Below are 22,380 nucleotides of genomic sequence, written 5' to 3' on the forward strand. Positions count from 1 at the left end.
ATGTACACAGGCTCCTATCTAAGCAATGAAAATGCTTATTGCACTACTGCCAGTGGATCTCAGTGCTATTTGGGGAGCAGGCCTCCTACCCAGGATGCTTCTATTATGGCTGCATGGAGGATACTTACCTCGTGCTCGAACCAGAAACCCCCCCAGAACTGAAGAACACAATTGGAGTGAACATCCGAGCTGCACACCAGTTCACAGGCACAGCGAGCCTTAATCATTTCCTTGCTTCTATCCCTGCAGCACCTTTCCAAATTCAATCCCACTCTCCAACTTGATGACATGTCAAAGGAGACTCAGTAAAACACGGTTACGGGACACCTTCCATTGATGATCTGTCGCAAGACACTGTGCCTCTCTCAAATCCCTGCTTAAGGCAGATAACGGTGGGCATTTCCAGTTATCCCCAGGTGGTTCCTATGCACAGGCAGCTTGTAACCCACATCAAGACCACAGCAGCTGCTCCACTGAGCCAGCTCGTGATACTGATATAGATGATGGACATTCTCCCTAGCCCAGAACTCTACACATGCTGTATGAAGAATGATTACTCTAAAAATAATTCCCTTTTTTCCTCCTAATTCTATGGCTGCCAATAAAATCAAGCTCTGTCAAAGTTGTCTCCAGCTTTGCTGCTCTGAGGTGTCACCTCCTCTTCCTCTGGCAGGTCAGACAAGATACTCTCTCTTGTGTCAACCCAAATGACACTACCGTTCTGGGTCAACAAAAGTGGAATGAGTGTAGTAGTGCTCACACCTTTCCTGAGGAAACATGTTGGCTCCGTGTTACATTCAATGCTTTGCCTGTTCCAAAGCCTGTGATCTGGTTCAGCTATAGCATGGAGAGGGACGCCCTGCATCAGTCTAAGCAGTGTGGTGTTCTGTCCCCTCTAGTGGCCCCAAGACCACTTAGAGATTAATAAGTCTGCTACAGCCTTACCTAAGAGGCATGTGGCTTTTAGCTCATGCAGTGGAGGCTCATGTGTTTAGCTCCAGAGGCTCCCAGGTTCAATCCTGCCTGCCGATGACCGGGGTTTGTCAGTATTACAGTTGCTCCTTGACTTTAATTTTTAGGTAGACCTCAAATGCTGAGACAGTGACCACAGTTTTCACCTAACTAAGTAGCTGGATTTCCAGAAGTGCTGAGCACCCACAACTGCCATTAATTGTAGGCACGCCAGTTTAAAAATTTTGCAAACTACCTTTCTAAATGTTTTTAAAAATTCTAATATCTCAAAAAGGTCTCAATTCTGATTGTTTAAGGGCCAGATCCAAAGCCCTTTGAAATCAATGGAAGTCTTTCAACTGACTTCAGTGGGTTTTGAGTCGCTCTAATTTTCTTTTTCATTTTTTCTCTTCTTTAATCTCCCCCTCCTTAATGTTTGGGTTTTTTTCTTCTTTTTTATGTTTCTCTTCAGTTTACCCTCTTTGTGTTCCCTTCCCCTCAGTTACTTCGTCTTTAACAATCCTCCTTTTACTCCTTTTGTTCTTATCTTGATTCACGGATTTTAAGGCCAAAGGGACTATTAGAACATCTAGTCTGACCTCCTGTATAACACAGGCCAGAAAATTTCACCCACTTACCCCTGCATTGAGCCCAATAACTTGTGTCTAGCTAAAGCATGTCTACTGAAAGCCATCCAGTCTTGTATTCTTCAACTCCTCACTCCCCTGAGTAGTTTGTTCCGATGGTAAATCACCCTCACTGGTTTGGGTTTTCTTTTGTTTTTAACTTCCTTATTTGTAAGTTGAATCCATCTGGCTTCAGCTTCCACACGGAGCTTACATGATCTTACCTCTTGCCCCCCCATGCTTGTGCTCTCTTTATTTCTTGTGTAGAACAACCTCACTTAAGGCTACCACCTTGTGGCAGGGTGGAGCACCTTTCTGAGGGGCAATCGGGAGTTTATGGCCAAAATACCTTGGGGCATTGTGACTGGGGCTGAATATAAACCGGAAGAGGAGGCTGGGCAAGAAAGAAGGGTCTAGAAGACATGCTGGCTGCTGTGGGGGGCAGATCTGAGTTGGACCACAGAGACTTTGTCTTCTGTTTGGTAACTCTGAATCAAGGCTCTGAAGTAAAAGCCTGGTTAAGCAGCTTCATTCCTGACCTAGGGAAAGGGAGAGAGTCTGCCTGCCTCCTTGACAGCGAAGCATTCTGCCAGCCACGGTCAGTTTGGAGGCCTTCCTACAGGGGAAAGGTAAAGGGTGAGGTTTTGTTAGTTTGTTTTTTGTGCTCCCCCTTCTTAAATTCTGTACACACCTGCATTTCAGGGAAATGAGGGACATCTGTATGAAAACCACTGGACAGAATCTCGTTTTTAAGGAAGAGTTCCCCATCATTATAGTACGCATCTGTATGCGCCGCAGCGACAGGGTGCGACTTACAGCTTGCATAGACGTACACAGGCTGGCTCTGATCTAGCGAGCTCAGGCACAGTAGAACCACGGCAACACATGCGTCAGCAGAGGCTGTACAAGCCTACCCAGAGCCCTGGGGAATCACTTGGGTGACTAGGCACAGCTTCACTTCTACCAGTAACTGAGTTCACTCGACTAAAGCTAGCTAGGATATGTCTGCAGGAGAAGCAATCACACTCTGTGATTGCAACGTCGGTATGCTCTAAGCTCTGCCAGAAGCTGGGACCTGATGACACGGGATGGATCAGTCAGGGCTGGAGCCCTGAAATTGACAAGACAGCTGGGCAGCTAGAACCCAGCTGCGCTGGCCCGGGCCCTGCTCCCAGCTGGGGGTGGGAAGGTGAGAAGCTAGGGGACTCGCTGGCCTTCTGGGGGTGTGGAGCTGCACAGAGCGGAGAGCCCTGGCTCTCAGTCCCTACACTGCCCCTCTTCAGTTGGTGGAAAGGCTTCTGGTGAGGACGTGCACCGCTGATCAAGGCGGGTAGTGTGGACATCAGCCATTGCAGTAATTACTGTGGTGGTTGTAAGTCGACCTAACAAAGGTCAACTTAAGTCTGTAGTGTAGACATGCCCTCAGTATTGACCTGTTCTGCTCATTCCTTCTGAAGCATCTGGCACTGACCCCTGTCAGACAGGATACTGGGCTAGATGGACCATTGATCTGACCCAGTATGGCCAGTCTTATGTTTTGATACAAAATCAGAGTGTACAAAAATCATCCACTTGTTGAGGAGCATTGGTATCCTTTGCATGAACAGACAGAACAACCTACGTCCAATACTGAACTGCTGGAGGACAATAAGAACAAAAGTAAGGCACTTCCATTAAAGTGTAGGAGGGGTGCTAATCCTACACTCTGTTTGAATTTCCACGAGTGCTAACTAGTCTGGGGAGGAACAGAGTAATTGTAACTCATTAATTCCCACTCTGCTAACTCAAGTGACACGAGGAACAATAAATAAAGATAGTGGCCCAGATACGTAGCTGGTTGTGATGTTCTGTACCTCGTGGGAACACCCTACACCCCCATGTTCATCCTTATAAAATGATTGTGTAGGATCCAGTGTCACGCCGGGTGTCTTCGGAAGGCTCGTGATGCACTGAGCAGTGTTATAGTAATGTTATAGGTTGTAATTTCATGTACATAGTTATGAGGCTGAAAGTGTGTCCTCATGGCTTAAAACAAGCCCAGACAAAACTCTCCAGGAACAGAGAGGCAGTTCACACCTTCTCAGGGCATGTATGGGACAAACCCAGCCCAGCCTCATAGGAACAAACAAACTCATTTATTGGCCTAGACAGCAACAAAGAATCTGTTGGATTCTCGAGTGAGTCACCCCCCTTCCTTGGGTCAGTTTGGGACTGCGATGAGGTAATGCTCAGCTGACCCTGAAGGGGGGGGGGGGCAAAGCCAAAGGGAAGAAAACATGATAAATGGGAGAGACGTTTGCCCTTCTCTTCCTCTCTCTCTTCCACCTGCATCTACAGACATCACCACCAAGCGACTGAAGCGCTGATCGAAGGGGAGAGCCTGGCTGAAGGGCAACCAGCCAGCCTGTGGTGAGAACCATCTATGTTTCTAAGGGTACTGAAAGTGTTAAGATCAGCTTAGAATGTGTTTTGCTTTTATTTCATTTGACCAAATCCGACTTGCTGTGATTTGACTTATAATCACTTAAAATCTATCTTTGTAGTTAACAAATGCATGTGTTCGTTCTACCTGAAGCAGTGCATTTGGTTTGAAGCATGTCAGAGACTCCCCTTGGGATAACAAGCCTGGTGCATATAAATTTCTTTGTTAAATTGAACTTGCAAGCTTGCAGTGTCCAGCAGGCATAACTGGACACTGCAAGACGGAGGTTCCTAGGGTTGTATCCGGGACCGGAGATATTGGCTAGTGTCATTCGGTTGCACAATCTAAGCAGTTTACATGCCAGAGGCTGTGCTTGAACAGCCCAGGAGTGGGGGTTCTTACAGCAGAGCAGGGTAAGACTGGCTCCCAGAGTCAAGGGTTGGAGTGACCTAGTAGATCACTGGTCCAGTTAACACCAGGGGAATGTCACACTGGTGTAAAGCAACATTGTGCTGTTTTCTTACGAAGCTACAGTATGAATTTGCACTAGCTGAGGATTTGATTAAATCTGCCTCTCTCCCTTCCTCAGCCTGTAGCTCATCTGTATATTTTTATTTCATAACATTTTGTGCAGCTAGAACTAGAAAAAGTATTGAGAAAGTGACATCTGAGTATTCCATATTTATTCCCCCCAATGAGTTCCAGATCACATTTGTTCAGTTTTATAACTCAGCTAAACATGTGTTTGCTTGCTTTGTAGAAATCTTTCATACGAATGTCTCGCAAAGCACTTCACATCATAGCAAATTACAGTCTGTAAATGCAAATACAAGTAATGTGTGGAGAAAGATTACAATATATCCTAAAGGTATCATCTAGAGTCATATCTGCTTAGTTTACTGACAAAAGAGAAGATATTTCTGACTGCCAGCAATGTATCTCACCCTCCTATTGAAAATTAAGCGCCGTTCTTTCCGCTTTGAACATCATTAGCAACAATAAAGATTCTGAAGTTAGAATTTAACAGGCAATTTTGCTGATGATGCATGAGGCAGAATTCAGCTCATTTTTCCTTAGCTATATTGGCTTTGTAGTGCTAACTGTAGGGAAAGAGGGGAGAACAGGGCAAAAGGGGGGGTGGAAGGTTTCAGAAAAATAAACACCTATGACTTAGAAGACCAAAGAAAAAATAGGACAGACTCTTCCGTGGTGTAACGCTCCTGGCCCAGATCTTCCACTGCCGTATACGGCAGTGGAGACACGGGAGCTCTGCTGATTTATGTCCGCTGAAGATCTGGCCCGACAGATTTAATGGAGTCAATCTGAGGGTGAATTTGGCCAACTGCCAATCACAAGCAGCCATCTTTAGACCCTTCCTTTGTGTCCCCCTCCCCCTCTGTATTTTGTGTTTCAGGTGTGAGGGAGAAGGGGGGGAGCCTTACACAATAGCTCCCAGTAGTTGGCAATAAAATCCAGTGGATTGAAGACTGCTGTGAGGTTGGCTGCATTGGTCTGAACATATTGCCTTATTGTCTGTCAGTGGTGGGAGGGTTAGCAGGAGATTAATGGACAAACCATTGATTACGAGCCCATGGCTACCTTCTGGGTTTCCTTTCAAATATAATCTCAGACACTGGCTCCTCTTCTGACAGTCCAGCTGGGCTGCTTTTTTTCTACCTGTCAGTGATGTGGACATCACACAGAGGATAACATTTGAACAAACTGGATCAGAATAGCTTTGATGTCTATGCTTAGTGCCCAGGTTCTGACTTCAGGGTAGTGTGACTCTGATGAATGCTGGACGTTCACATACTGCTTGACACTCATTTGCATGATTTTCTGCATGAGGACGGGAACATGCAAAATATGCCAGGATAGAAATATCCCATTTAATACTGAGTGTATAGGCTAAAAGGGAAAAGGACTACCAGAGGCGAGGTGGTACTGGAGAGATTGTGGAGTAGGAAGCAGTTGCGGGTTGGTGGGAGGGTTTCTATGCAAACATGACACCAGCTGCAAGAGAAGTGTACTGTAAAATCTTCTTAACATAATTTTCCTCAAACTGAATGGGGTGAAAAGAATCTTCATACAGTGGAAGTCACTGAAAGTGAATAAATTTTCAAGGACTCAGTACATTTGCAATGCAGAAGCATCATAATGCCTGGAAGCTCTCAGGAAGGAATACCTGTGAAAAGAAGCAGATTCCTGCTTTCAAATCCATGCTGATAACTTACTTTAGAGAGCTGTTAAGGGAGTAGTAGCACACTTTCAACTGTGTCCTGAAAAACATCCAGACATTATCAAAATCAGATTGACCCTAAATATGTGCTAGCAAAGTAACCCTATTAATAAAATATATTTCTTGTGTCCACAAATTAGGATGTTAGAGGTTTCTGCTTTATGACAAACATGTTACATTTACCTACAGCCAATGTACAAAATATACATGCCCATCTGTGTCAGAAGAGAGGGATGGGAAGGAAGTATGGAATTAAATTATGCTCCTATCCTCAGCTCATTTTCTTTGTTAAAGCCTCTAAGTAACTCAGTTTCCATGCTTCTATTATTAGGTAAATCTATTTCCACGTTTATGGTGAAGCTGTATTTTGCCATGTTTTCCCTACTGGCAAGGGCACCTTCTTTTATAATGAGTGAAACAATAGCTCCACCTAATGGTCTAATGTAATGTTGCACTTCTCTGCAGAAAAGTTTCCAGAGCCCACTGCAGAAATACAGGTTTCTTGTTAATGTTTATTGAGCTGTTTTCAATAGATTTACTTTACATAATTAAACTAGCCACCTGTACAAGAAAGATCTTAAGATTTATGCCAACAGAAGCCAGCACACGCATAAAGAAAGGAAGAATAAATCCATGAAATATCAGATGGATGGGCTCTTTACTTTTGATTCCCACTTGAGTATTCTACAGGCACGCACAGCTACCTCTGCTGTAAGTGAAGGTCTGTCAGGATTTCAATAATAAACCAGGAATTATTTGGACAGGGTCAGGTTTCAAGGTCTCGAGCATCTTAATCTGCTTTGGGCAAAACTTGTCGTGTAAGGGTTGGCCTATACTACAAAGTTAGGTTGGCCAAACTACATCACTCAGGGCTGTGGAAAATGTCACACCCTGTGCTATGAAATTAAGATGACCTAAGCCCCAGTGTAGACACCATTATGTTGACAGAAGAATTCTTCCATAGACCCAGCTACCGCCTCTTAGAGACATGGATTTACTGCAGCACCAGAAGAATCCCACCCATCGCAGCAGTAAGTGTCCACATTGCAGTATGTAGGTATACCCCAAACCACTAAGCTGCATGGAAAAGCTTATTTTAAATAGAACTGTGCCTTTGGTCCTAAACATGGATTGCATGGCTCCAAGCTAGCCCTAGGGGTGAGAATATCCAGAGTTTCCCTATAGCGCACACAGAATTTTGAATGAGTGTGGGTATGGCTGACTAGGTATAAAATCTGCAAAGTGCTGCGAATTTGTGGTCTATGCTTCTGTTTCCTTCAGTTATGTATTATGGCTTTTGCTCTACCTCCAAAATCCAGTAAGTCCTCTGGTTTCAAGTCTGTTGAGAAATCTGAGATTTGTTGATTCCAAAGTCAGAAGGAATCATTGTGATCATCTTGTTTGACCTCCTGTATAACTCAAGCCATAGAACGTCCCCAAAATAATTCCTAGAGTGTCTTGAGTTATCCCAGAATTGGGGATTCAATTTAGTCTGAAACACAGGCAACTGTGAGTGAAGGAAACTGGACAGAAATACTGACCAACACCATGGAATCCAGGTATTTTGAAAAACAAATATTTTGGAATGACCAAATTATTCAAATTTGTTTTTAAAAGCTATAGAGCCTGGATCAATGCTGATTTTCATAATATCTTGACTAAGCATCAAGGTCTAATTGTCTTTTAAAATGTGCAGTGATTTTGGGTGCTCAGGGGGCCTTTTTTCAGACAGCAGGTGTTCAGCACTTATAAAGGAGGATTCCACTCCCTCCCACAAGAGCAGAGGATTCTGTGGGGAGGGAGCCCTTCCACTACCAGGCAGCAGAGCCATGAGGGGTGGCAGCAGTGAGGGTCTCCTCACTGGGATCAGTGGGCTTCAGAGTTAACACTTGATTGGAATGAATTGGGCAGTTCACACCTCTCGGAGAAATTGTTTCAGGCTGGCTGCTGACTCAGGCAGACATTGTCAAGAACGAGGGCCTGCAGCTGAGCCTGGGACTAGCTTGTTGAGTCTGCAAGCAGACTCATGAACAGAGATGAGATGCAGCAGAACCCCATGACTGGATGAAGAGAACCAGCAGGCATGGACGTAAGCCCAACAGAAGCACCAACAAGTCACTGGCTGTTCTGTATCTGCAACTGCTCCTGTGCCGACCTTGTTCCTAGCCTTGCTCCACCCCTGCTCTCTCACCCAGCTTCTAACTCCAGCTCTGACCCTTGGCTTTGACTCCTGGCCTTGGCTCTCACTACTGGGCCAAACTCTGGTGCTACCCCATAGGTCAGAATGCCCACGTCCCAGTTGCTGACCACCATCATTGAAATTGTTACATTTCTCTTACTCTTCCAAAGTTCTCTCTGCAAGCATAAGGGCTGCAAACATCATTTGTTTTAAAACGGAGATTCTAAAGCTGATCCCATTAGTTCAGGAGCTGTGGCCCTAGGCAAAGGACGATAGTATTTAATCTGGCCTTACTTGGTCACCGGAAATTGGCAGGGGTACAAGAGCAGATGAGGGCTGTGCTGTGTGCCGAGGGTGGGGACTCTTACTCTTGTTCTCTGTTCTCCAGCAAAGCTAGAGTCCTGTGCAGACTACGAGCAGGGCCCGACCTTGGAAGCAGAATGGGTATCATAACGGCTGTCTTGCAGCCTGTAAAACATTAGCTTGCCATTTCCCATAGGCTGAAAGCACCTGCAGAATTTTAGCTTACGCGATACTTACTGCTGGTATATTCTACCGCTTACCATAATCGAAGCCTTGTGCATTATGTCAAAAAGTAACTTACAAATCTGTTGAGGGGAGTGATACAGTCGCACTGGAACATGAACAGGTGTCTTCTGGACGCTGCTCTTTTTATTTCATTACAGCCCTCTTTGTATTTACACGTGTGGCACTGCAAGTTTCCTCCCACTGCGCAGGCAACTGTGCCGCAGTCCTGCTCCGGAGAAGGGGATAATTCATTCTCTACACCCATTCGGTCTTTGGCCTGAGACTCCTATCAATGGCAGATGCATGCTATTCAGGAAAGAGATGTTTGCGTTGTGAATGCCCATCTGCTAGGGATAAACTGAGATCACCAGCTCAATTCGCACAGGTCACAGAGTCACACAGGTCACACAAAGTGAATGCAGGGCGGATGCTGCCAGATCAGAGCAGGCCCATTTCACACCCACTTTGCTGAGATGTAAATAAGCGTACAAGACGCCAGGCATCAGGCAATAAGCCTGGAAGTAGAACCATGACACGCTGCAGCATAAAGCCATCAATGTAGATCAATAGAAGTAAACGTTACCCCATGTGCACAGAGCAAATGACTGTGAAGAGAAGGTGGCACAGGTTACTTGTGCTACCTCACTCCTGACAAATGGAATATTCAACAGCTGCACATGGAATATTCCCTTTATACTAGACAATAAAATATCCCCATGGCTTGGCCCAAAGGCAGTTCTCTAAGCCCCCTCAAGCACGCCTGTAAAAAGAAATGAATTCTTTGAAGCAGTAATTCAAAGGCTTTGTGCCAGTATCACAAGAATCAGAGCAGTTGGATAGGTTTCTGCCCATCACTTTGCAGACAGCGCAGTGATCCTGGCCATCAGAATGTACCTTATAAACATGATTCTTTCTAACATCCTAAAAAGAAAAGGAGTACTTGCTGGCACATGATGGCATATATCACAGATTGATAGAAACAGATTGATAGAGCCAGAAGAGTTCCCAGAAGTCACCTACTACAGGACAGGCCTAACAAAGAAAATAACAGAACGCCACTAGCCGTCACCTTCAGCCCCCAACTAAAACCCCTCCAACGCATTATTAAGGATCTACAACCTATCCTGAAGGATGACCCAACGCTCTCACAAATCTTGGGAGACAGGCCAGTCCTTGCCTACAGACAGCCCCCCAACCTGAAGCAAATACTCACCACCAACCACATACCACACAACAGAACCACTAACCCAGGAACCTATCCTTGCAACAAAGCCCGTTGCCCACATATCTATTCAGGGGACATCATCACAGGGCCTAATAACATCAGCCACACTATCAGAGGCTCGTTCACCTGCACATCCACCAATGTGATATATGCCATCATGTGCCAGCAATGCCCCTCTGCCATGTACATTGGTCAAACTGGACAGACTCTACGTAAAAGAATAAATGGAGACAAATCAGATGTCAAGAATTATAACATTCATAAACCAGTCGTAGAACACTTCAATCTCTCTGGTCATGCGATTACAGACATGAAAGTTGCTATATTACAACAAAAAAACTTCAAATCCAGACTCCAGAGAGAAACTGTTGAATTGGAATTCATTTGCAAATTGGATACAATTAACTTAGCCACTCCCAGGCTCTATTCAAGCCTAAGTCATTACGCAAGGTAACCTATTTCTCCTTGTTTTTTCCTACCCCCCACCCTCCTCAGACGTTCTTGTTAAACCCTGGATTTGTGCTGGAAATGGCCCACCTTGATTATCATACACATTGTAAGGAGAATGATCACTTTAGATAAGCTATTACCAGCAGGAGAGTGGGGTGGGAGGAGGTATTTTTTCATGCTTTGTGTGTATATAAAAAGATCTTCTACACTTTCCACAGTATGCATCCGATGAAGTGAGCTGTAGCTCACGAAAGCTTATGCTCAAATAAATTGGTTAGTCTCTAAGGTGCCACAAGTACTCCTTTTCTTTTTGCGAATACAGACAAACATGGCTGTTACTCTGAAACCTTTCTAACATCCTAGATAGTCTCATTGGGGCAGATCCCCAGGCCAGGTTGTATCACAATGCTAAGGGGTTTTGAATCTGCCTTAAAGGGGAAGCTAAGGAGTCTCCTGTCATAAGGGAATCCCTTGGTGTTATATTGCAGCTGTAGGCAACTTTTCATGCTACCCATTCCTCCCTCACTCTCCCATGTAGGTATGTTCTGGCATTGGAGGGGGATGGCAGGGAGAGTGGCTGAAACACGCTGTGCTGTAGTGACATTGGGCCAGTGGAATGGCACCTAAGGAGAACCCTCCAGCTGCCATAAGATCTAATTTGTGCCAGGCCCCAGGATCACCAGCCGTAGGAAACTGGCTTGGAGCCAGACACCTTTACCTCTTCCCCTTTCTTGGCTGCATGCCTGTGAGTTTGGCACCACTCATGATTGAGCCAATTAACTTTAATGTTCTCTATGGGCTGAATTCTGATGTCCTTATTCAAGCTTAGTAATGCCATTAGGACTAATCAAAGAGTAAGGTACTACTCACTGTAAGCATGGCAGAATCTAGCTCTATGTATTTCATTACATCAACTCAAGTACAGGACAGCATAAATATCTAGGATTAGCTATTAGGAAAAAATGTCCTTATTGAAGTGCAAAATGTCTATTTTTAAGGGTCCGCTGGTTTTCTGTTTAACCTCTTCTTCATGGTCCAGCTGTTCTAGTGGATACTTTTTAAAATGACTCTGTCTAGTCATTAAAACAAACTAAAATAACTTTATTTAGGTTATAAAAAGTTCTGTTTACTCTCCCCAACAGACTTCTGCTCTCTCGCCTGTTTATTTGAAGCCCTTTCAAACACAAATCACTGAAGGTTTGAGAAATTCAGATTGCCAGCAAATATTTGAATGCACTTTTGAGACTGTTCATTAACAAGTTTTCTAAAGATCAAAGAACGACTGCTCAGTTTTTAAGGCTTCGCAGTTTATTCATAATTCAATGATGAAACAATGTAATCATCTTCAGTGGGTTAATGTTATGTTTGGGTTTAGAGTTTAGATTCCTAGGGTGGGATTTTCTAGAGAGCTCATCATAAGCCTAGCTCTGCTTCCATGAAAGTCAATGGTAAAACTCTCATTAAGGTCAAAGGGAGCAATATTAGGCCAAAGCTGGGCACTTTTGAAATTCACATCCCTAAAATGCTCATGTTGAGCCCTGCCTCATTCCAGGCAGTATATAAAATTGGCGTGCAATGAGGCATGGCAGTTAAGGAGTTCTGACTTCACTGAGTCTGCTTGTTATACATGTCCAAGTGTTCTGATGTGGTCTAGCAGTTAGAGCTGCATGGGGGAATGTATTTGCTTTAGTATTTTTCTTATATACAAGGGGGCTGAGCTGGCAACTTAAACTTCGACATTTCCAGATTTGGAGTTCTTTGGTATCTGGAAATGTCAACGTTCAGATTGCTCGCTTAGCCCCCTGGTATATATCCGTCACAATGCAATAATCACATGATCACACAACTTTTCTGAAGGACACTTCCTCATTCAGTGTGCAGGTTTGAAGGTGAATGAGGAATGGTTGTTAGGGGACCAAAACAGGGGTTTATAATGGCATTACCACCTTGACCCCTGCAGAGCAATGTTACTGGGACTAACCACGGGGTATGCAACTACTCAGCGTGAGTAAGGATGATAGAATCAGTCCTTGCATTGGAAGATGTGAAAGAGACAGTGAGGATTTTAAAAAAATGAACCTCATTCTCTGTGCACCTTCCAGCCTGTGTGGCCAGTGAGGTGAGGTCTTGTGAATACTTTACTGTGTGATCATTAGAGCAACATCTCCCCCATAATGCACCACTTTCTCCCCTTTTGTGAGGGGAGGGGGTATGTCATAGGAGACCCGGACCACAGTGTGTCATGGGAGATGTAGTCCAGCCAGACAGCCCATCCCACATAGGAGAATGGAGGCATAAGGTTCCTGAACTACATCTGCTGTGGGACACTGTAGTGCTATTTTGAATCAAGTTATTTATGTTTCTGCATGAACTATTTCAGTTTTCACATGTCCAGGGTTTCGTTTTGTTTGGGGGTGGGGGAGAAGTATGTGTTTTGGAAATGTCAAAATTTTCCACAAAAAGCAGACTCTGTGAAAAAATGAATCTAACTGAAAATCTAGTTTTCCACTGATATACAGATTTGATGGAAGATGTTTGACCTATCATTCCAGGTAATTAAAGACTGTGTCGTAGTGCACACATGCAAGGAGCAGAGTTAAAGTTGTGCGAGGGGTGGTATTGTCAGTACTTAGCTTTGCAACCTCAATGTTTCTTTGTGTATAGGCATATAAAATGCACAACTCTTTCCAAGGGGAATGGTTTTCATTGTTTTCCATAATGTGCCAGCTGTTCTTTAAAGCTGCCAATTAAAAATACTTGTTTGGTTTTGGGATAGGTGTAAAATGATTGATTTCAGGATGGGAATGTATTGTTCCGTCACTCTCACACTTTGGGGAAATTAGTGGGATTTCCTTCTGGATAAAAAAAATTTCCCACATAAATGTGATGAGAGTAGGAAGGAAAAAGAAAGAGAGAGGATGAGAACTCCTGGCTTTTGAACTGCCTTTGCATTTGCCAATTTCTACCCTGCCCTTTTGTAAATTTTGGAGTTGCCTCAGGGGAAAAATGGTAATTTACCATCAAGGCTTAAATAGGCACATAAATTCACAGAGACAGATGGGTTAAAGCTACCTTTAGCTGGTAGCCCTCTAAGTGAAACATTTTCTTTTGCTGTTTCAGTAACCTTTATTAGCTGTTGGAGTACGATCTTAACCGCTGTATTCAAATGACATACTGACACTCAGAATAACTCAGAAGGAATGTTTCTTGCATAACCCTCACTCTGGGCCCAGTCCAGCCCCCTCTAAAGTCAGTGCAAGCCCCTCACGTTTTCATTGCCTCCAAACTCAATGCAAGGAGTGAAGAAAGGGGTGCTCCTGTCTGCCCTCTGGCTCCAAACTTAGGAACAGCTGCAGTTCAGCTGCTACAGTATTGGTAAGCCCCTCTTGCAAGAAGTTCCCCGCACCAGGGCACGAGGGATGTCACACCAGTGTATCAGACAGGAAGTGGAGGAGTCGACCAATAAACCAGTGAAACTTCCTAGACATGATCCTCAGCTGATGTAAATCAGCATAGCTTCACTGACATCTGTGGAGCTACACTGAAGAGAATCTGGTCATGTCTTTCTGTGCATCCTTAGTTGTCAACCAAAAGACAACTTAACATTTGATGATTATTCAGCAAGTTTTCCAACATTTCTGGCAGGTGATGTATTCAATGAATTTTCAGCAGATTCTGCCCGCAGTTTTTTTTTAAACATTTTAATAAAGTGATTCAACTCTGACTGCTTTTATACGGTTTTCTGTTCATCTTACTTACTCATAATTCCCATCTTCCCTTTCAATACAACTTGGTTTTTACCTCCAATTCCCGATTATTTCCAACCTAGTTTTATTCCCAATACATTTCTCATGATGGCTATTTTCAAGCTACTCATTTGTGGTATAAAATCACATTTGTTTTTAAAGTAATCTTATTTAAACTGCTTGCAAACTGACCTTCATTTTACCTAAATATGTCCACAATTATTTTTAAATCACTCTTGTGTCCACTATAATTTAATCAGTTTTAATGTCCTACAGCTTTTCTGCAATAAGTCCCATAAGTGAGAGACTTAAACATCTATCACAGTTGCTTCTAGTCCCTACAATAATGATGTTTCGTTTATTCATTGGATTTATATTTTGCTTTAATACTTTTCTGCAGGGGAAGATTATTTTGAAATACAGGGACAGATTCTCAGCTGGCATAAATGGTCATAATTCCCTAGACTTCAGTGAAGCCATAACAATTTACATCAGCTGAGAATCTGTCCCAGAGACTCAACCTGCAAGACATTCACATGGAAGTCAGTCAGAGTTCCGTGCTCAGAGAATTGGCAGGGCCAACTAGCTTTCCTTTTCATACTCCAAATAAGTAAATCACTTAGGCACTTGCTTAACTTTAAGCACATGCTTAAGATACATAGTTAAAGGGACCTGGGCACTTTGCTGAATCAAGGCCTAACAATAGGGAGGTTTCAAGTGTACATAATTAGATAAGATAGATATAAAGTTTGTTTTTGCCCTCTTAATTTAGGGAGTAACTCTGACGTCTGAAAGTTTGTTTCATAAGAAAGGGCACCAGGAATTTGGAAACTGGTATGTTTATTTCTCCCCTTGTACACACACAACCTCATCTACTTATGCTTAGATTGAAGAAATATTCTGATCTTTTAGGCCCAGATCCTCAGATGCATTTAGGCACCTAATTTCCATTGATATCAATAGGAGTTAAGTGCCTAAATACCTGTGAGGGTCAGGTCCTTATGGTGCTGATTTTCATCAATAGAGACCTGGAGAGGTGTATGTGTGTGTGATCCCAAATGTAGTAAGCTGTAAGCAAGCTGTGTAAATACTATACATTAAATTGAGGATACTATTCTATCTCCTTTCTATATATGTAAGAAGCTTTTCCCTATCCTTCCCTTTTATTTATTTCTTTAAGTGAAGCAACTTCTGGTTTAAACCAGAATAAAATCAGAAATGTGTAACTGGAAGTGACAGAATTTAATAGAACACGGTTGAGACTCACCAAACCCGGATCTATCTAGTCCGACTTAATAGTATTGACTGATGTGCATAGGCTTTTGCTCTTGTAAAACTGATTGCAAGTGGGAGGACTCCAGAAACCCCGAAGCCTACTTATCCCTCTGTAAAGTCAGCTGCTTTCCATCCACTCAAGTTAGTAACTCACTTGGACAGAATATAATTCCTTTTCATTTGTTTTGAAATGCTATTGTGGACATTATATTGCAACAGTTTTTCAAAGGCACAGGTGTTGCAAGAGTCTTGTTTCAAAGTCTTACAAACTCTACTCTTCCAAACATAGGGTATATAATTTATCCACCCCTTTTGATGGAAAAGGGAAACACTAATATTACATAAATCAGTCTGACTCAATGCACAGCATTTCAAAGTCAGAAGTTTGCAGAGGTAGGTCCCGATCCTGCAAAGACTTGCTCATGTGCTTACCTTTAGTTAAAGGACCATTCAGTATGTAAAGTTAAGCCTGTGAATAAAGCACCAACACTATAAACACTTAAGCACATGCATACCCGTTTGTGGGACGGGAGCCTTATACTTTGCAGGATGAGAGCCTTAGCTCTGGATGCTGCATTGAGCTCTGTTCAGGCAGACCTATTTGGAGCTCATACCAGGGTTCATAATAATAATAATACGAATTATTATTATAAAAATGCAAAGTTAGAAAAAGGAAAGATCAAGTGTATAAAAATGTGACATTTGTTAAAAGCAGTCTCTTTCGAAAAGGGGTTAACTGATCAAATAGCAACATTGAACAAAGTACCATTAAGATTATTGGAATCTTTTTAGTTCTCATCAGAGCTTCCATATGCAGGTTTTCGAAGCATATGAGGATGGAGTAGCTTCGTCCTAACTGTGTCTTTGGAATGATCCTGGGGTGGCATGCATGCACAGACACTACTTGAGCTATACCCTGAGTGTCTGAGGGATAAAACTCCTGACTTTCTGCTTCCAAATTCATGGCTTTACAGCTGAAGAGAAGCTTGGTTAGAATTTTTTTTTTAAAATAATAGGGTATGTAAACCAAATTCTGGAGGACGGGGATTTGGGGAAGAGGTTGGAATAGGGGCAGGGAAGGGGTGGAGTTGGGGCGGGGCCTTTGGGGAAGGAGTTGGAATGGGAGGTGGGAACAGGCAGGGCAGGGGTGGGGCCTCATGGAAGAGGTGGAGTGGGGGCGCGGCTGGGGGCAGAGGGAGGGACCTTTAATCTCTCATTATAACAGGAGAAGGTGCTTGTTTGACAGCAGAGTCGGGTGAACTATTCGGTCATTATAGCCTTCTTCCTGTTTGTGAATTGTCTGCAAACAGACTAAGATTTTTATTAACTGAGCTTAAATTTATGCATTGGCATAAATTAACCCCTTGTCTTCAGCCTCTTCAATAAGATACGTTCAAATTCAGGTACTCTATTGTACATACTTAAATAGAAATCCTATAGGCTATAAAGGTCTTCCAGTTGTTGTTTTATTATGTTTTGCTTTGTTTTTTTAAATACTGACCATATAGCAAATCCTGAGAGTCAGGATTTTTAAAAAAGATTCAGGAGTTTTAAAAAAGTTAATACACTGACTTTTAATACCATACTATATTACTCTTCATTTTTGACTATACTTTTGTATTGTTTTATGAAAAGGTTTCAGTGATGTGGCCCTTGGGACAATGTACTAGTCCTCGTGGTGATTTGAGTTTGAGATCCCTGCTCTAGGCACTGTATAATAACAGTACTGGTCCAGCAGAAGGCAGTTGTTCACATGTACAGGCTAGTACAACATTACATGTTGTTTACAAACTAACAGTTCAAACAGCTAATGCTTTTCTAATGTGTCTCTTTTTATAAATACCATACACCATATTTTAGTCCAGATTAAGTCCCTTTTACACCACACCAGCAATGTAAAGGGGACTGAAACTGACTTCAGGGGGCAGATGGGAATTCATAGAATATCAGGGTTGGAAGGGACTTCAGGAGGTCATCTAGTCCAACCCCCTGCTCAAAGCAGGACCAATCCCGAAATCCCTAAATGGCCCCTCAAGGATTGAACTCACAGCCCTGGCTTTAGCAGGCCAATGCTCAAACCACTGAGCTATCTCTCCCCCCATCATTCCTTTGTCATTACACGAGTTGTCCCATTGATCTCAGTAGGAACAGGCTACCTTCCCTTTGCAGATTTTAGATCTCTCCTGCTTCCTTAAACATGGAGGTTAGGAGCCACTCAGAGATGGGAGGCTTTAAGGACCGTCTTCTTCCTTATCCAGAAAATTCTGTAAGAGCAGTAAGTGCAAGACAGGATGGCCTTCAGTTAAAGCACAGGCCTGACAGCCAGGATGCCTGGTATCTCTTCCTGGCTCTGCCGCAGACTCGTTACTTTGTCTTGTGCACCTTGCTTTGCCTCCCTAGTTTGTAAAATAAGAGCTGTCATTCCTGTTTCACAGGGGTTTGTAAGCCTAAAAGCTATTCATGTTTCTAAAAGGCTTTGAGATCTATGGATGCAGGTGCTATAGACATACAAAATGTTATATTATAAAGCACAATGGGGCGCTGGTCCATGACTGGGGCTCTTAGGTGCTACCACAATACAAATAAATAGTAAGATGCCCTTTCTCCTGCATTGAGCCTTCACTGCCTGTTGTACTATACCAATTTGACCACCAGAGGGCAAAACTCAATTGTTTCTTTCAACATCATTGCTAATTGTGTATAAATATACCCATAATGATGTAAATGATTCCTTACTTTGCTTTTGTTTGTTTTTAAAAGCAAGTCATTTAAACCCATGTTTGCTCAAAGGAAGAAAAACAAAAACGAATGCTTAAATCAGAGAGAAATGACAGTCTCTTTCCCCAAACTCTGCCACCCCCAATAGTTTCTTTTAAGGGATGTACGATCAGTTTAATAAAAGATCTTTCAGTCAGAAAAGCAGCAAACATTAAATATTATCATAACTTTTGCCCACTTTTATATTTCTAACTACCTTTTTGTCAGATGCTCTTTGCTTTAAGACTTGGGTAGCAGTTGCATGGCAACATTTCCAAACCGTATGCAACACGGGGCAGGAAGCGGATGAGTAACACTAAGGCTTAAAGAACAGGAGTACCTGTGGCACCTTAGAGATGAACTAATCTAAGGTGCCACTAGTCCTCCTTTTCTTTTTGCGAATACAGACTAACACGGCTGCTACTCTGAAACTAAGGCTTAAACATGAGTTCATTGGTGAGCTTCCAGTTAAACTTCCGATCTGAACATTCTCTCATATCGAGGGCAGTGATTTACGGCGTGAACTTGCATACAACAGAACTACGTGGTTGGGTAAGGACAAGTCACATGACTAAGTGCGCACAGGATTGAACCTTTGATCACAGAAATGATTGTGCAAAATCACAAGTCACATTGGGTATGGGGAGGATAGGGAGTGGGTAGATACAGTGACACAATCCAATAGGCTTTCAGGATATCAGGTGATGAGTAGCCTGACAGGGCATTCTCTCCTGGACTTGAGTGCAGAGCAGGGGCTTTCTCAATAGCACTTGCTAGTGAATTTCCAAACACTGAGGAGAGGAGGAAAGCTTGACATGGATTTCATTGGATTTTATCTTTTGTGAAGTGTTATTAAAAACAAAAACAGAAAACAGGAAATTACAGGCTCTGGGGTCCCATCATGGCAAGGAGAAAGTCACCCTACTCTTTTTGTATCTGTTCTGGCTAGCAGAACTATGGCCTGTGTCCCTGCATCAGCACAACATGTGACTTGCCTCAGCACTTCCCAGGTTAATGGCTGGTGGTCCCCATAACCGAACCCTAAAGCCAGGCACCATTTCAATGCAACCCTTACTTCCAGACACCGGGTGACTCTTCTGCTGATGAAAGGTGAGGGATTAGCACCGTTGCCAAATCACACCTTGTACCTACCTGTGCAACAGACAGTGAGCTGCATTAGTACAAACTTGACCCTGCTACTGTGAATGAGGGGTGAGGGCTGCATTATTCTCCGTGCCCAGTTAATACTTGACCTCTCTGCTGCAAGCACCACCTGGGCTGGGGCTGTAATAGCATTAGTGGGGCGTGTCTGTGGCACTTGACGGAGGAATGTGCATGCCCTGTGTCATAAATATAAAGGGAAGGGTAAACCCCTTTGAAATCCCTCCTGGCCAGGGGAAAGCTCCTCTCACCTGTAAAGGGTTAAGAAGCTAAAGGTAACCTCGCTGGCACCTGACCAAAATGACCAATGAGGAGACAAGATACTTTCAAAAGCTGGGAGGAGGGAGAGAAACAAAGGGTCTGTGTCTGTCTGTAGTCGTCTTGGCCGGGGACAGAACAGGAATGGAGTCTTAGAACTTTTAGTAAGTAATCTAGCTAGGTATGTGTTAGATTATGATTTCTTTAAATGGCTGAGAAAAGAATTGTGCTGAATAGAATAACTATTTCTGTCTGTGTATCTTTTTTGTAACTTAAGGTTTTGCCTAGAGGGGTTCTCTATGTTTTTGAATCTAATTCAAAAACTGGCCACTAGGAAATTTAGATTAGAAATTAGACGAAGGTTTCTAACCATCAGAGGAGTGAAGTTTTGGAATAGCCTTCCGAGGGAAGTAGTGGGGGCAAAAGATCTATCTTGCTTTAAGATTAAACTCGATAAGTTTATGGAGGAGATGGTATGATGGGATAACATGGTTTTGGTAATTAAATATTCATGGTAAATAGGCCCAATGGCCTGTGATGGGTTTTTAGATGGGGTAAGATCCAAGTTACCCGGGAAAGAATTTTCTGTAGTATCTGGCTGATGAATCTTGCCCATATGCTCAGGGTTTAGCTGATCGCCATATTTGGGGTCGGGAAGGAATTTTCCTCCAGGGCAGATTGGAAGGCCCTGGAGGTTTTTCGCCTTCCTCTGTAGCATGGGGCACGGGTCACTTGCTGGAGGATTCTCTGCTCCTTGAGGTCTTCAAACTACAATTTGAGGACTTCAATAGCACAGATATAGGTGTGAGGTCTTTTTTAGGAGTGGTGGGTGAAATTCTGTGGCCTGCATTGTGCAGGAGGTCAGACTAGATGATCATAATGGTCCCTTCTGACCTAAATATCTATGAATCTATGAATCTATGAATCTAATTACCCTGTAAGATATCTACCATCCTGATTTTACAGGGGGGATTTCTTTATTTCTATTTACTTCTATTTTTTATTAAAAGTCTTCTTGTAAAACACTGAATGCTTTTTCATTGTTCTCAGATCCAAGGGTTTGGGTCTGTGGTCACCTATGCAAATTGGTGAGGCTTTTTATCCAACATTTCCCAGGAAAGGGGGGGTGCAAGTGTTGGGAGGATTGTTCATTGTTCTTAAGATCCAAGGGTCTGGGTCTGTAGTCACCTAGGCAAATTGGTGAGGCTTTTTACCAAACCTTGTCCAGGAAGTGGGGTGCAAGGTTTTGGGAAGTATTTTGGGGGGAAGGACGCGTCCAAACAGCTCTTCCCCAGTAACCAGTATTAGTTTGGTGGTGGTAGCGGCCAGTCCAAGGTGTAATATTTTGTACCTTGGGGAAGTTTTGACCTAAGCTGGTAAAGATAAGCTTAGGAGGTTTTTCATGCAGGTCCCCACATCTGTACCCTAGAGTTCAGAGTGGGGGAGGAACCGTGACACCCTGGTTCCAACCCTATCCCCTTCCCGTGCATGGGGGGGGGCAGTGGATTCTGCAGCATCACAGAGGCAACCTCCCACCATCCGCTTTGTACCGGGGGGGTATCCATGAGACCCAAACCACCACCACTTGAAATGGGAGAATCCAAATCCCATAAATTAGACCCATTGAAAGAACAGTCAAGTCTGATAGACCAAAATTACCACACACACACCTGAAGAAGAGCTCTGTGTAAGCTCGAAAGCTTGTCTCTCTCACCAACAGAAGTTAGTCCAATAAAAGATATTCCCTCACCCACCGTGTCTCTCTAATATGCTGGGACCACATGGTTACAACAGCACTGCATACACACACCCTTAACAGTGGTCCTCCGGGTAAACCTTATCTTTTGACCCCATCCTTCCAAAACCGTTTTTGTCCTGCTGCTGAACATATAAAACCAAGACAAGTGGTTTTCCATGAGACTAAAAATATATACAATACATATAGTATATATAACACAAATACAACTGCTCGGGCACCCCTTTGTTAATGTATCATATGGTAGAAAGTTAGGAATTTCTTCTTTTTTCAGAGAAAGACTTGTGAAAATAAGGCTTTGCAGATGGAATCGCTGGCAAGCACTGGCCATATTTCTAGCCTGACAAAGTGCTTTGGAGATGTCTAATGGCAAAAGAAGGCTGGTAGTGGGGTCTAAGGGATAGAGCACTGGACCATGAGTCAGCACATATGGATTCCATTCCCACCTCTGCCACTGACTTCTGTTTGACCTTAGGAAAATCACTTCACCTCTCTCTGCTTCTGTCTCCTCTTTAATGCTAACAGTGCTTACCTTCTTTTGTAAAGTGCTTTGAGACCTATAGAGGAAGCCTTATGTATGAGTTAAGGATTATTATTTATTGGGTCTAGAAATCTATAGGCTTATTGACTTATATGGAATTTGTATTCTGGCAGGACTGAAGGAGTGGGAGGGCACCATGTTTTCTAGAAAAAGGGGTGTTCCAAAGTTATTTATTTCGCAGCACTGTTGATCTTAATATTAACTAAATAATCACTGTGTGATGCACATATTGGAATGATTATCTTATTATGAAGTTACAGATGTTT

Source organism: Lepidochelys kempii, chromosome 5, assembly GCF_965140285.1.
Source record: "Lepidochelys kempii isolate rLepKem1 chromosome 5, rLepKem1.hap1, whole genome shotgun sequence".
In the NCBI taxonomy this organism is placed as follows: Eukaryota; Metazoa; Chordata; order Testudines; family Cheloniidae; genus Lepidochelys; species Lepidochelys kempii.